General features: G+C 42.8%; 1 non-coding gene across 1 annotated transcript; it reads right to left on the reverse strand.

Moving 5' to 3' along the window:
- Positions 1-8,482: 8,482 nt before the first annotated feature.
- On the reverse strand, positions 8,483-8,586 carry LOC116623478. The gene has a single exon (XR_004297717.1). It is a non-coding gene; the product is annotated as a U6 spliceosomal RNA (small nuclear RNA).
- Positions 8,587-13,017: the final 4,431 nt, after the last annotated feature.

The raw sequence follows: 13,017 nt of genomic DNA on the forward strand, positions 1-13,017 counted from the left end.
CTGAGCAAACAGCACTCCATGCTCCCAGCCCCAGTGCATGACGACAGACCCGGAGGACTGCAGTCAGGGGCCCTCACATGAGCCTTGGTGTCCAGGCTTTCAATGGGGGGGTCAGTCACATAGTCACAGCTGTACTCCCATGTGACTGACATTAGTCTCCAGCTCCTCCAGAGTCAAGCTGACACTGCATGTCCCAGGTAAACAAAAACACTCTTACCAAGCAGGATATTCCAAGAGGTTACCTCCCAGGAACTGGGCAAAATTAATCCTTTACTGTATAACCCCTAATTCACAGGTGTTAAAAGCAGAGGCTTAGAGAGGTAGAGCTACCTACCTGAAATCACACAGCCAGTGGGTGGCTAAGTGTGGGTTTAATGACCTTGTCCCCTCAAGATTTTAGCCATGCAGCCTCTTTCTGCAGTCTTTCATCAGTACCCAATTCACAGAACACGTGACTAGAGTCAGACTGTAAATCCAGCAAAGCTTGAGCTAAAGTTTTAAGCTGTTTTTTTTTTTAATTCCATGCACAGTTCATGTTTAAAAATTAAAACAATACAGAAGGGGACAGAGTGAAAAATCAGTCTTTCTCCCACTCCTGAATTTCAGCCCCTCAATTTGGTCCCTGTAAGGCAGTGGGCTATCCTTGCAAAGACAGAAAATGCACCTATATATCTCCTTTATTTATTACGTAATGAGAGGCTACTATTCATTCCTTTGCACACTGATTTTTTTTAACTGAATCTATTTTGAAAGATCATTCCCATCTCAGCACATATAGTTCTGTCTCAAATTTGAAAAGCCCTATGTTGTTTCTTCCTTTAATCTTTTTTTTTTTTTTAAAGATTTTATTTATTTATTTGACAGAGAGAGATAGCGAGAGCAGGAACACAAGCAGAGGGGAGTGGGAGAGGGAGAGCAGGCTTTCCACTGAGCAGGGAGCCCAATGTGGGGCTCGATCCCAGGACGCTGGGATCATGACCCGAGCCGAAGGCAGACGCTTAATGACTGAGCCACCCAGGTGCCCCCTTCTTTAATCTTTGATAGAATCCACCAGTAAAGCCATTTGGGCCAGTTGTCTTTGTGGGAAGTTTGCTTGCTTTTTTTTTTTTTTTTTTAAAGATTTTGTTTATTTATCTTATGGGAAGTTTTTTTAAATAATGAATTCAATTTCTTTAATAAATATAGGGCTCTTCCTGTGTTCTATTTCACAAGCTTTCATTCCTTGTGTTTTTCAAGGAATCGTCACTTCATCTAAATTGTCAAATCTAACTGCAGAATTTGTAGAGATAACCTCTTTTTCACTCTTGATATTGGTCATTTCTGTTCTCTTTTTTCTTTTCATCTAGCTAGGGATTTTATCAGTCTCGTTTATCTTTTCAAACAGCCAATTTGGGCTTTGTTAATTTTATCTATGGTTCGCTGATCTGTCTCATTTTTAACGTTTGCAGATTGTTCTGTTGTATGGACTCTCATCATTGATGATTTCATTTTCTCTGACACTTAGCATAAAAATTTGCAAACACAGTTTAAAGAATGACCACAGACCACTTACACACCCTCCACCTAGATCCAACAACTTGCCATCTTTGCTTTTTCTCTCCTCTTTCCTTATCTCTTAATATAAACATGTGTCCCATATCATTTGAAAGTAAGTTATAGACCTTGTGGCATCTCAGCATGCATGTTTTAAGAGTAAGAACAGGAGTGCATGGGTGGCTCAGTCGGTTGAGCATCTGGCTTTTGATTTCGGCTCAGGTCATGATCTTGGGGTTTTGAGGTGAGTCCCGTGTCGGGCTCCTTGCTCAGCAGGGAGTCTCCTTGAGATTGTCTCCCTCTCCCTCTGCCCCTTCCCCTGCTCATTCTCTCTCTCTCACTCTCTCTCTAAAATAAATCTTAATAAAAAGAACATCCTCCTACATACCCACACCACCGTTCTCACATCTAAGAAAATACCAATAATTCCTTAGTATCTACTATCACATTCGTGTTCAGATTTCCCCAATTGTCTCCAAAATGTGTTTATAGCTGTTATTATTATTTTTTAGACTAAAGTCAATCCATGTTCATGCTTTGCATTTGGTTGTTATGTCTCTTTAGTGTTTTGGGTATGTTTTTGGTACAGTCCTCATGATATTTTTTAAAGATTTATTTATTTGAGACAGTGCAAGCGGGGGGAGGGGCAGAGGGAGAGAGAGAGAATCTCAAGCAGACTTCCTGCTGAGCGCAGAGCCCAACACAGGGCTGGATTTCATGACCCTGAGATCATGACCTGAGCCAAAACCAAGTCAGAGGTTCAACTGACTGAGCCGCCCAGGCGCCCCATGATTTTTTTAAAAAAAAATAATATTGACTTCCCGAAAAAGCCCAGGCCAGATGTCTTATAGAATGCTCCACATGCTGTATTTGCCTGATTATACTCATGTGATGTCATCTAATGTGTTCCTTTATCCTATGTATTTACTGTAAATCCTGTGTTTTGGTCAAGAGCCATAATTTAGCAGACCAGCATCCTACTGCTGACCATTTAGGTTGACTCCAGAGTCCCCAAGCCTGGTCTCTTAGCCACCATGTTATTAGGGCCTCCCAGGGTCCTCAACAACTCTGCCAGAGCAGCCTTGACCAGGAGGGTAGGAGACAGGTTGAGGGGCTAGGTTCAAAGCCTTCCCAGACCTGCCATTAGGGGATTAAGAGGACTAGAGTTCAGGGAAGAATAGGGAGAGGAGAGAAGCCAGAAACAAAATTGTCTTTTGGGACTAGATTATGAGGGACCTTAAATATTCATTATGAAGAGCTGATTTTACCTTGGGCACACTAGGGAGCCGTGGAAGATTCTAGCTGTGGAAGAGAAACTCACATTTAGGCTTTAAGACGATTCCCCTGAAAAAAAATAATAATAAAGAAGATCCCCCTGGCTGCCCAGTGGGAGAGTAGATAAGAGAGAAGGTCTGGGTCTAGAAGCCAGGGAGGAGACTAAGGCAGGGATAGGGGTGCAAGGATGAGGTGGGGCCAGAGTGGAAGTAGAGGAGGGGAGAGATAAATAGGGCGCCACGTGGATGTGATGGGAGACCCCCAAATCCTCATGGAAACCCCGAGTCCTAAGGGTGACAGTCAGAGAGACTTTGTTTTTTTTTTTTTTTTTTTTAATATTTATTTATTTGACAGAGAGAGATAGCGAGAGCAGGAACACAAGCAGGGGGAGTGGGAGAGGGAGAAGCAGGCTTCCCACTGAGCAGGGAGCCCGATGCGGGGCTCAATCCCAGGACCCCGGGATCACGACCTGAGCCGAAGGCAGACGCTTAACGACTGAGCCACCCAGGCGCCCAGTCAGAGAGACTTTGATCAGATGTGGCATCTGAGGGACACTGTCTCCTCACTCTGACCCCCAAAAACTTTTCCATGAGAACCCCAGGTTCCAGGGAATCAAGCACGGAGACTCTAGCCAAGTGTGGGGATCGGAAATACCGGCTTCTGGCTCCCTTCCCAGATTTCCCCCTTGCAATCTCTAAATACTCCTTTCTCCTTGCCTGGTAGGAGGAAAGAGTAGTTTAATTTTTGTCTTGCTTTGTTTCCCAGGTATAGGCAGCACAACTGAGGTGCTGAATAACGATTGAATAAATTCATGAAACAAACCAGAGTATGTCTCATCCCTCTGGTGCCTTCAGACCAAAGAGTGGTCTCCCTGGACCAGCCTCAATGTATGAATCCTCCTGGGGGTTCCCATCCCAGGGATGCCCCTCTCTTGCTCCCCATGGTTCTGAAGAGAACGAAAAACTCCTTCAAATGGTCTTCAGGGCCATCACCAGTGTCTCAACATTGGCTGCACATTGAGATTACCTGGGGAGATTATTTTAATTTTATTTTTTAAATTATCATACCATAAAAATAACTTTTTTTCTTTTTTTTTAAAGCTATTTCGTTTATTTATTTGACTGAGACACAGAGAGAGAGGGAACACAAGCAGGGGGAGAGGGAGAGGGGGAAGGGGGAAGCAGGCTTCCCGCAGAGCAGGGAGCCCGATGCGGGGCTCGATCCCAGGACCCTGGGATCATGACCCGAGCCAAAGGCAAACACTTAACGACTGAGCCACCCAGGCGCCCCATAACTTTTTTCTTTTAGTGTACAGTTCAATGAATGTTAACACATGTATAAATTCATTTCACACACATGGCAATCAAGATAAGAACAGTTGCATCCTCCCAAAACACTCCTTTTGCAGCCACACCCCCTCCCCACCCATAACTCCCGTTGACCAGTGATCTTTTCTAACATCGCTGTGGTTTTGTGTTGTTGAGAATGTCAAATATATGCAGCCATACAGTATGTAATCTTTGAGACGGGCTTCTTTCACTTAGCATGATGTCTTTGAGATCATGTAAGTTTTTGCATTTATCAGTAGCTTGCTCCTTTTGACTGCTGTAGCATTCCGTTGTGTGGATAAATCTCAGCTTGTTTATCCATTAACCTGTTGTTTCCAGCATCTGGTGAGCTTTTAAAATTCCTGACGTTTGGGCTTCTACCCCCAGAGTCTGATTTAATTGTTCACAGGCATTGGGAATGTCACCAGCTCCCCTGGTGATTAAATTCGCATCCCAGCTGAGAACGCTGGCCCCCCACAGTCTGGCCTCTACACTCCTCTGCCTTAGCTCTTATATCTCCCCCAAGCCCACCCTCTTTTACTCCTTGCTGTCCCTTGAACACACCACGCTTCTTCCTGTTCAGGGCCTTTGCACCTGCTATTCCTTTTCCCTTAAAACTCTCCCCTTTCTGGGGTGCCTGGAGGGCTCAGTCAGTTAAGCATCTGACTCTTGATCTCAGCTCAGGTCTTGATCTCAGGGTTGTGAGTTCAAGCCCCGCATTGGGCTCTAGGCTAGGTGTGGAGCCTAGTTAACACACAGGGGCGCCTGGGTGGCTCAGTCGGTTGGGTGTCTGACTCTTGATTTTGGTTTAGGTCATGATCTTGAGATCGTGGGATTGGGCCCCACATCAGGCTTTGCGCTCAGCGTGGAGTCTGCTGGAGATTCTCTCTCTCCCTCTCCCTCTGCTCCTCCCCCCTCCCCCCACCCCACTCATGCTCTCTCTCGCTCTCTAAAACAAACAAATAAATCTTTAAACAAACAAACAACTCTTCCCTTTCTTATTTGCCTAACTCCTTATTTGCCTTAACTCCCACATGTCCTCAGGTCTCAGGATTTAAGGTGCGCCTTCAGTGAGGCCTACCGTGAGCAGCCCTTGCCGTGAGGGAATTTTAACCATTCCACACTTTACTTGTAGTTCCCGACATGTTCATCCTTATTTGAGCAAATACTTAGTTAATATCTCCCTCTTCACCAGACCGTGAGTGTCATGAGGGCAGGGGCCATATTTGTTTATGTCATTAATTTATCCCCAGTGATTAGCATGGGACTTAATTTTTGTTGAATGAATGAATGATGTAATGGATTTATTTGGCATTTGCTGGACACAGGACTTAGAGATTCCTTCTTGCGGCAGTACGAGTAAATTGTGGATAAGACTCTCTTCTTGAGTCACTGTGATCTTGCAAGGAGTAATAGAGTCCCCAAGAATCACCCCCTCAAAAAAATGATCTGGCAGAGGGAGAGCAGGGAACAGCTGAGAGGTAGAGCTGCCCTGAGAGTGGCTGCTGAGAACAGCATTGCTACTGTAATACTAAGTCTTGGGCTGTGGGAGAGATAGGGGGTCTAGACTTGGTACTTGCAAGTTAAGCCAAGACCCTGAGAGGGGCTGGGTAGACCCAGGTTAATTACGCCCTTTAAGTACCAGCAGAACCAGAAGCAAATCCTCTCTGGAGGAAGACTTCCCCAATTTAAGTGTGTAAGACTCCCAGTAACTAAGATCAAGTAGTAAGTTGACACTCAAAGGCATCACCAGGCACACAAGAAAATAAGCCACCAGGAGTGAGTCAGCAGAAGCAATTCTCCAGTTATCTACTGCTGCAAAATAAACTACCCCTAAACTTGGTAGTTTAAAACAATAGCAGTAATTTATTTTGCTTGCAAATTAGCAATCTGGACAGGGCTCAGCCTCACTAGCCTGTTTCTGCTCCATGCAGTATGAGCAGGGACAGCTCAGTTTGAGGTGGGAAGAGGCACTTTCTAGATGCTGTACTCACATATAAGACGACTTGGTACTGGCTGTTGGCTGGAGGCTCACTCAAGGCGGTGGGCTGGGGGGCCTCAGTTCCTCTCCACAGAATGCTTGGTCTTTTTTTTTTTTTAGATTTTATTTATTTATTTCAGAGAGAGAGAGCACAATTTGTGGGGATAGGGAGAGGGAGAAGCAAACTCCCTGTTGAGCCGGGATTCCGACGCGGGGCTCGATCCCAGGACCCTGAGATCACGACCTGAGCCGAAGGCAGACTCTTAACCGACTGAGCCACCCAGGTGCCTTTATTTATTTTTTTAAAGACTTTATTATTTCAGAGAGAGAGAGGGAGAGATGCTTGGGCTTCTTTACAGCATGGTGGTCGAGTTCTTAGGGTGAGCATCCTAAGGGAACCAGGAAGAAGTTGTATTGCCTTTTATGACCTACTCTTGGAAGTCACACAGTGTCATTTCTGCCATAGTCATAAACCTGCCCAGATCAAGGTGTGGTGGGGTGAGGTGGGGGGGAGGCACAGATCCTATCTTTCAGTGGATAGTGTCAAGTCACATTGTAAGAGGAACAAATCTTGTTGTGGCCATCTTTGAAAAATACAGTCTACCACCACAACAAAAGATTCTGACCTATCCAAAGGGCAAAGCTAAGACTGGGGTAAGGTTAAGTTGAAAATGACAGTCTGGGGGTGCCTGGGTGGCTCAGTCAGTTGAGCGGCTGACTCTTGATTTTGGCTCGGGTCATGATCTTGGGGTCCTGGAATTGAGCCCCATGTTGGGCTCTGTGCTCAGCGGAGAGTCTGCTTCAAGATTCTCTCTCCCTCTGCACCCCCCCACTCCTTCTCTCTCTCTCAATTATTTTTTTAAAAAGAAAGAAAGAAAATGAGAGTCTGGATGGGGGAGAGACTAGGTGGAGAATCTTGCGTGCCTGGCAGAACAGAGAGAACACAGTGGGCTGCTCTATAGTAGCCATGGAAGGTTCTAGAATGAAGTTCCATGTGGTCCTGTGGGTGGAGACCCATTTTGTGATGAGATGGAAAGGGGCTTTTATATTAGCAGAGGCATAGTTCTAAGTGGGAGAACAGCTATGGGATCAGAGTCCTCTCAGTTTTGATTGGGTCACCTGATGACTGGGGTTGGAGAGTTAGATACTCAGAATGGCCGAACCTGAGTGGCCATTCGGGAGCCCCAAGTAGAGTGGACTACATCCAATGCACAAAGCCTACTTGAAGTGAGGGAATAGGTATTGCTGCTTCCCAAGAGTCAGCATGGGAAAGGGTGAATGGATACTGGGTGATAAAACAATTGGACTCAGGAGTTCTAATGGTTCCAGCAGAAAATACATAAAAAGAACTTAGAATAGGGATTGGCATGTGGAGACGGCTCATGAATGCTGTTTGTCTATTGTCCTTATTTCAACTATTTATTGCCTTCTGACCACTCGTAGGATAAAGTACAAACACCATAAGATGATCTTCATGGTTTATCCTGGTCCATCTCACCATCCTCAATTCCCATCACTCCCTGCCTTACCAATTCTCCAGCAACAATTTTAGGAAAATCTCTCTCCCCCCAGTACTCTTGCGATTCTCTGTGTCTCAATGCCCTGCACACCTACTCAGCCTTTAATATTGGGGCTCGGGGACCACTTAACATCAGAGGACACTCCCATTACCACCACCAAGTTTTTATCTCCAGCACAGACCTCTCCCCTGAGCTCCAGATCCCAATATACAAACCACTTACTTAGAATCTGGGCTAGATTTGTTCTTCTCAAACGGGGCGGTACCGCCCCTTAGTGGGAGTTTTGGAAACTTGCGCAATTGTTTTTAGTTGTCACACTGGAGGGCGCTACAGACTTTTACGGGGGAAGAACCAGGAATGCTAGACCCTCTGTCCGTGCCCTAAACAAATTGAAACCTTCCTTAAAGGCGTTTAAAAGGTTTATTAATGAGATATAATGTAAAATTTTAACGGTGTAAAACACACATAAAGAAATGTGTCCATATTACAAGTGTTCGGTATGATAAATTTGCAGGAAGTGACAGCACCTGTGTGACTAGCACCCTGGTCAAAGAACGTTATAATCCCTCTGGAAGCTCTCCTTGTATCACATTCAAGTCCTATTTCTCTCTGCCCTAAGGAAGACCACTCTTGACTTCTAATGCCACAAATTAGTTTTGCCTGGGATCAAGCCCCACATCGGGCTCCTTGCTCAGCAAGGGAGCCTGGCTTCCCCCTCTCCCTCTGCCTGTGGGCTCTTTCTCTTGCTCACTCTTTCTCTCAAATAAATAAATAAAATCTTTTAAAATAAAAAAAGAATCTCCATTTTACTTTTTCATTAACTTATTTTTATTTTTTTCTTTTTTTTAAATATGGAATACTTTTCAATTTGTGTGTCATCCTTGCACGGGGGCCATGCTATCTTCTCTGTATTGTTCCAATTTTAGTATATATGCTGTGAAGCAAACACTATTTTAATTTTCTTAAAAGTAGAAGAAATACTCTATTTTCTTTGAGTTTATTCTATAGTTCATTTTCTAGTTTTTTTTCTTTTTTAAAATTTTTCCCCAAAACAAAACAAAATTTTCCCAACATTATTATTATTTTAAATTTTATTAAGTTTTTAATTTTAATTCCAGTATAGTTAACATATAATGTTATATTAGTTTCAGGTGTACAATATAGTGATTCAACAATTCTGTACATTACTCAGTGCTCACCATGGTAAGTGTGCTCTTGATCCCCTTTGCCTATTTCACCCATACCCCACCCCCACCTCCCCTCTGGTAACCATCAGTTTGTTCTCTATAGTTAAGAATCTGTTTCTTGGTTTGTCACTCTCTTTTTTTTCCTTTTTGTTCATTTGTTTTGTTTCTTACGTTCCACATACAAGTGAAATCATATGGTATTTAAAAAAAAGAAATAATATGGTATTTGTCTTTCTCTAACTGATTTATTTCGCTTAGCATTATACTCTCTAGCTCCATCCATGTTGTTGTAAATGGAAGATTTCATTCTTTTTTATGGCTGAATAATATTCCATTGTGTGTTTATACCACATCTTCTTTATCCATCTATCTATCAACGGACATTTGGGTTGCTTCCATAATTTGGCTATTGTAAATAACGCTGCAATAAACATAGGGGTGCATGTATCCCTTTGAATTAGTGTTTTTGCATTTTGGGGGTAAATACCCAGTAGTGCAATTACTGGATCATAGGGTAGTTCCATTTTTAAATTTCGGAGGAACCGCCATACTGTTTTCCACAGTGGCTGCGCCAGTTTGCATTCTCACCAACAGTGCAAGAAGGTTCCTTTCTTTCCACATCCTTGCCAACACTTATTGTTTCTTGTGTTTTTTATTTTAGCCATTCTGACAAGTGTGAGGTGATTCCTCATTGTAGTTTTGATTTGCATTTCCCTGATGATGAATGATGTTGAGCATCTTTTCGTGTGTTGGCCATCTGTATGTCTTCTTTGGAGAAGTGTCATTTTCTAGTTTCTTAAGGTAGTCACTTAGTTCATGACTCTGGAGCTTTCTTCTTTTCTAGCGTAAGTGTTAAAGGATATAAATTTTCTCCAAAACACTTCTTTTGATGTATTCAACAGATTTTGATAGGTAGTATCTTCATTTTTTTATCCAGTTCTCGATATTCTTTATTCCTCCTATGATTTCTTTTTCTTAATCCAACTTGGGCCAATTAGATTTGACCTGTCTGAAATTTGGAATAAAGGACTACATTTCAGAGTCAAGCAGCTTTGTGGTGTTGGGCTTCATGGTGCTTTAGAACGGGGGCAGCCAATTCCTCAACAAGCAATCATTATGGACAAGGAGGGAAGCTAAATATCTACAAGGAGAGAATGGAGGAAATCTGCTGAGGGATACAGACAAAGGATGAATGTACCAGTGCAAGATGAAAAGAACTGGATAGATTTATACAACCCATGAGACCCAGCTGCACTTCCTACTTTTTACTGCTGTGACATTGTCATGCACCTTTACAATATATTTTTTAAATTTTGACCTAATTTCAGATATACAAATATATAGATTCAGATATAAGAATAGTACCAAGAATCCCAGTACACTTCACTCACATTCCCCAGCAGTCAACGTTTTACCACATTTGTTTTATCCTTTTCTATCAGTGTGTATATACACTTTTTTCCCCTCAGCTGTTTGAGAGTAAACTGAAGAGACCATACCCTTTTACCCTAAATGCGTAAGTGTACATTTCGTAAGAATAAGGCATTCTTTCACACAACCATAGTATAATAGAACTAACATTGATACAATATTGTTATCTAATCTACAATCCTTATTTAGTTTTGCCAATTGGCCCCATAATAGTCTTTATGGAAATTATGTGTTACCCTCAGTTCTGATGTCTCTTTAGTCTCCTTTAATCTGAAACAATTCCTCAGTGTTCTTTTTTTCTTTTTAAGATTTTTATTTATTTGAGAGAGAGAGATCACAAAAGGAGAGGGAGAGGGAGAAGCAGAGTCCCTGCTGAACAGGGAGCCCAATCCCAGGACCCTGAGATCATGACCTGAGCCGAAGGCAGATGCTTAACCAACTGAGCCACCCAGGTGCCCCTCAGTGTTCTTTTTTTTTTCCCCAATCTTCTTCTGTGTTGCATGACCTTGGCATATATGAAGATTACAGGCCAGTTATTTTATAGAATATCCTTCAATTCTTGGGGCACCTGGGTGGCTCAGTTGGTTAAGCGGCTGCCTTCGGCTCAGGTCATGATCCCAGGGTCCTGGGATCGAGCCCCACATCGGGCTCCCAGCTCTGTGGGAAGCCTGCTTCTCCTTCTCCCACTCCCCCTGCTTGTGTTCCCTCTCTCACTGTCTCTCTCTCTGTCAAATAAATAAATAAAATCTTTAAAAAAAAAAAAAGAATATCCTTCAATTCCTATCTGTCTTCCTCATTATTAGATTCATATTATGCATTTTACTCCGGAATATCATTGACATTCTGTCATATCCTCAGTATTTCATACCGGGGGCCTGTGATGCCATTTTGTCCCATGACTGGTAATGTTAACTTTGATCGTTTGGTTAGGGTGGCATCAATCATGTTTTCTCAACTATGAAATTATTATTTTTCCCTTAGTAACTAGTAAAACAAATGCTTTTTTAGCTCTACGTAAGCTTGAGTGAGTTTCTGCCCCTTGCAAATTATCCATCTTTTGTATCCATTAACTAAAGGCCCCCATTCAAACTGGCTTAAGAAAGATAGTAATTTATGGTTGCAACTAACTAAAGCCACCATTCAGGTTGGCCTAAGGGGAAAGGGGAATTTATGGTCCTGAAGCAGCTCTAACTTCAGGCACATCTGGATCCAGGAGCTTGCTGTAATCAGGAACTTGTCTCATTCATAGTTATTTATGTAAATTAAAAGGGACTAGATTCTGGGCAGACAGAAGCAATAGATATTTGCTACCTTGATTCAAACAGTGGCAAAGAGGAAATAGGAAGTGCACGAAGAGATCCAACCACAGGATGGAGTTCCTTTGGGGAGCCTTACCCAAGCTGTTCAAGTGGTACCCAGCAACCCAGATCCAAGAATATTAGCATATTCTCTTCCCTGGCCACAATGATTGGTTCAGGGATGGGCTTAAGACCCAAGCTGGGCTGAGGGAAAAACAGCCCCAGGACTTTCCAGAACTACTGGCCAAAGAGGCACCGTGGCTGCTGAGCTTGTGGAATGCCAGCCTAGAGCTGTAAGGGGTCATCTTTCTTAAATGAAGGGTCTACCTGAGGGTGAAACCAACACAGAGAAAAGCAGAGCCAAGAGACATAGAAAAATAGACCCTTCCTGGCTTTGTTTCAATACTGGATCCAGCAGTGCTTGAAGCCAGCATTCCCCTGACATTGTCAGCTAGAACAGCCAATAAATTCACTTTCCTGCTTAGCCAGTGTGGAAACAGAATGCTGTAGGTCTCTTCTTCGAAAAAGAAAAATACACAATTAGAAAAATTCTGCTTTCAGGAATCAAATCATCTTTTATTTTTTATTTTTATTTTTTTAAGATTTTATTTATTTGACAGAGAAAGACAGCTAGAGAGGAAACACAAGCAGGGGGAGTGGGAGAGGGAGAAGCAGCCTCCTGGCTGAGCAGGGAGCCCGATGCAGGGCCCGATCCCAGGACCCTGGGACCATGACCTGAGCCGAAGGCAGACGCCCAACGACTGAGCCACCCAGGCACCCCTCAAATCATCTTTTAAATTAAAGGGGAATTGTTTGGACCCCAGTGCATTTGTGTATTCAAGTGCTGTAGTGTAAAAGCTTATTTTAGTCTGCACTGATAAAAAAAAATAATATGTTGATGAGCATTTGAACCTACAGTTTTGATAATATGAGTAATCAAGTAGAAGTGGAGGCCTAAATGAAGATTATACTTATCTATACTCTGTTCTCCATGAAAATAGGCTGACTTCTCAGTTTTTCTGCGATTCAATATAAACAACAAGAATTCTCTTGCTGGGCTGCTTTATTATGGAGACTGTTTTACAAATCACCCTTACTGAGGTATAACTTATGTACCATAAAATGCACCCATCATAAGTGTACAGTTCAGTGAGCTTTGACAAATCTATACTCCCATGAAACCCATGCCACAATCATGATATAGAACATTTCCTTCACCCCCAAATAGTTCTGTTGTGCCCTTTTGCAGTCAATTCCCTTCTCATGGCCCCAGGCAACCACTGATCTGCTCCGTCCCCTTAGATTAGCTTTGCCTGCTTTAGAATTTCTATAAGTGAAATCATACAATATGTATTCTTTTGTGTCTGGCTGGTTTTATTGTCTTTTTGTTTTCTATAGAGTCTGTTTACGTTTACATGTGTGTCATAGTTTATACATCATATTTTAGATACCTGTGGAAAATAA

Source organism: Phoca vitulina, unplaced genomic scaffold, assembly GCF_004348235.1.
Source record: "Phoca vitulina isolate PV1807 unplaced genomic scaffold, GSC_HSeal_1.0 scaffold58, whole genome shotgun sequence".
NCBI classification, from domain to species: domain Eukaryota; kingdom Metazoa; phylum Chordata; class Mammalia; order Carnivora; family Phocidae; genus Phoca; species Phoca vitulina.